This window comes from Pongo pygmaeus, chromosome 1, assembly GCF_028885625.2.
Source record: "Pongo pygmaeus isolate AG05252 chromosome 1, NHGRI_mPonPyg2-v2.0_pri, whole genome shotgun sequence".
In the NCBI taxonomy this organism is placed as follows: domain Eukaryota; kingdom Metazoa; phylum Chordata; class Mammalia; order Primates; family Hominidae; genus Pongo; species Pongo pygmaeus.
The window spans coordinates 2,476,486-2,480,041 of NC_072373.2; the positions used below are offsets into that span (position 1 = coordinate 2,476,486).

At 38.4% G+C, this 3,556-nt stretch overlaps 1 protein-coding gene across 2 annotated transcripts in view; it reads right to left on the reverse strand.

Moving 5' to 3' along the window:
- The window catches only part of CNST (consortin, connexin sorting protein), a 116,892-nt gene that overhangs the window by 111,604 nt on the left and 1,732 nt on the right, over window positions 1–3,556 (reverse strand). The window lies entirely within an intron of this gene.

Sequence of the window (3,556 nt, forward strand, 5' to 3'; positions counted from 1 at the left end):
TGATACGCACACACTGTCTTTCCTTTCCACGTGGCTAATGATGATGAAAAACAGGAAGTCCTAAGAGATGGAAGGGTAGAGGGTATAATGGCAAAAAGTTTCCATCTCCAAAATGTTAAAGAGCAGGATCTCAAAACTAAGATAAAAACCATTTGGCCGGGCGCGGTGGCTCATGCCTTTAATCCCAGCACTTTGGGAGGCTGAGGTGGGCGGATCACTTGAGGCCAGGAGTTTGAAACCAGCCTGGCCAACACGGTGAAACCTTGTCTCTACTAAAAATACAAAAAATTAGCTGGGTGTGGTGGCACACACCTGTAATCCCAGCTACTTGGGAGGCTGAGGCAGGAGAATCACTTGAACCCAGGAGGTGGAGGCTGCAGTGAGCTGAGATCTCGCACCACTGCACTCCACCCCGGGCGACGGAGCAAGACTCTGTCTCAAAAAGGATAAAAACAATTTAAGAAATCTCAAGCTATTATAAGACTTCAGAATTCTGCTAATGATGAGTTCTTTAAAGAATATTACAAACAATTATTTCAAATGCTTAAAAAACAAAATTATTCCCTGAAAGGATATATAATTTCCCCCATGAGAATGATTCCTACATAAAGGAAAGCCTGTATTCATGTGAATCCTGAAGGCCGTGAACTGGAAAGAAGGTTACATAACAGTATCAAGACACACATAGATTGAGTTAGAATTTCTCATTAAGCATATAATGCTTTTAAAGTCCAGTTAAACCTTATCAGGGCTTTTTAAAAACTGAAGATTACCGCGCTATCAATTACTCTTCCTAAAATAACTACAATAAATTTGCTAAGACTCACTTGTAGAAACCAAGCAATGTATTTTCTCTCTTATCCAACTAAAAGGGTGCCAATAAACAGCTATCTAGTTTTAAATACAAATGGAAACATTATTATTTTCTTATAGAACATCCACACATCTCTCACAGAACAAGCAACATCCAATAACTATACCCCTTCCCCAATTCTGTCTTTGATCCTGCAACACTCCCCACAGTCCCTACATTGTGCCAGGTCTATCATGACTATATTTGACAGAGGGAGTTTGTTCACTGACCAAGTAATTTAAAATTTCTTCATACTATAAAGGCTGAGAAGAGGGCATATTTCTTGTATTAAATTACACTGAATATTAATTAGGCCTTCAGGCTAATTTAGCTATTAATGTAGATGTAACACACAGCAGCTCAAGTAGTATTTAGGGAAGTTTATTAGAGCACAGAGGTCAAGACAGGAACAATGATGGGTCTGACTGATCCCCATGGAGGTTAACTGGCTTTAGAGTTACCTTTGTTACAGCAGCTCTGAACCAGAGAAGGTTCTATGTAAATCACCACCCTTGTTGCAAAAACAACTTGAAGCACGTATGGAGACAGTATGTCAGTTGCTTTATATAAAAACTGCCATCTTTCCTTTTAAATTTCCCTAAACCACCATACACAAGTTAATCTTTTACTTTACTCAGGCTCCTAGCATTCTACAGCCATAAAACCTAGTCTCTTCCTTTCTAAATTTTGCTCAAAGATTTGATCTTTCCCTTGATAAGAAACACCATAATATAAAGAAGCACATTTATAAAACTCTTAGCCTTACCTGAAACTGACTCAGAAAATAACTCTGCAACAACAGGTACTCTACCTATTCACAATAAAGTTCAATCTTCTTGTAGGTCCTCAAGTTCTCCCTACAATTTAGTAGACAGAAACTCATACTGTGCCTTGACACACACTGTTGAAGTGCAGATGTAAATAACTAGTAACAATGACACACCAGGGTAACTAGTAACAATGACACGCCAGGAAATGACTGAACACTATTCATCTGATGAGCCTCACTAAACAAGCATGGGGCTCAATGTTAACATAGTCAGCACTAAGAGAAAGAGGCTGGGCATGGTGGCTACGCCTGTAATCTCAACACTTTGAGAGGTTGAGGTGGGAGGATCATTTGAGCTCAGTTCAGGGCTCCGGGACTGCCACTGCACTCCAGCCTGGCCAATAGAGTGAGAATCTGTCTCAAAATAAACAAAACAAAACAAAAACACTAAGAGGAAGAGACTTAGAACTCTCTTCCTGCATAGAAACTTCTCAAATTAAATACCGCAGTACTTCAGGAAGAAGTTTTTAATTTACCCCACAGAATCAGACTCTCAGTGTAGGAAGACAGCTTAAAAATCATGTGACAATCCTATCATTTGTGCTGCTCAGTAAGGTAATATTTAGCTACATGTGACTGTTGAGCACTTGAAATGTGGCTTCTCCAAACTGAGATGTGCTGTAAGTATAAAATACCAGATTTTATAGATTTAGTATGAAATAATGTAAAATATCTCATTTTAAAAACTGATTTCATGTTAAAATAATATATATAAGATTAAATAAAATTTTACCTGTTTCTTTTTACTTTCTTAATACCACTACTAGAAAATTTTAAATTACTTATAAGGCTTGCATTGTATTTCTATTGAAGACTGCTGCTACAGACCTACAGCCTTAATTCTGACAGCAAGCAAGGACTGTCGCTTGGCATTTCCCAATTACAGTTGTCATTTAAAAGCCAAAACAGGCTGGGTGTGGTGGCTCATGCCTGTAATACCAGTGCTTTGGGAGGCTGAGGTGGGAGGATTGCTTGAGGCCAGGAATTTGAGACCAGCCTGGGCAACATAGCAAAACTCCGCCTTTACAAATAAATAAATATATTTAAATGTAAAAAGCAAGAAAAAAAGTATTTTCTCTTCGCCACCAACTTAATTGAGAGAACAAGATAATTTAAGAGATTACAGAAATCATCAGCAGAATCATTTTGTCTTGGCACCATTTTAAAGGCATGGTGGCTCACGTCTGTAATCCCAGCACTTTGGGAGGCGGAGGTCGGAGGATCACCTGAGGTCAGTAGTTCGAGTCCACCCTGGCCAAATGGCGAAACCCCGTCTCTACTAAAAATACAAAAATTAGCTGGGCACAGTAGCAGGCGCCTGTAATCCCAGCTACTTGGGAGGCTGAAGCAGGAGAAACTGCTTGAACCTGAAAGATGGAGGTTGCAGTGAACCGAGATGGCACCACTACACTCCAGCCTGGGCGACAGAGTAGACTCCATCTCAAAAAAAAAAAAAAAAAAAAAAAATTACTTCAAAAAGGCAAAAACAGCATAGGACAGAAAACCACACTTCTTAAGAAAAAAGATGGGAAATACTGCACACTAATCAAGTTTTTCTAATAAAGTATGTCTACATCCTGATCATAAAGTTCATCTTTAAGGTGAAATCAACATTCTCAGCACTGGGACCTCAGAAAAAAAAATAAGATGTACAAAAATCTATTTTTATTATTCAAGTACCTTCAATTACAAACAAGTGAACCATCAACACTGTAAAAAGGGAATATTATAATGTAACTCTCCTTCCCAAAACCAAAAGAAAATAATAACACTGAAAAGCAAAATAAAAAATGACATCAGTTTTTCTAGGACTCAGTAGGCTAACTTCGGTCCACAAACATTATGAAATAAGACAGTGCATTTTAAAATAAGTG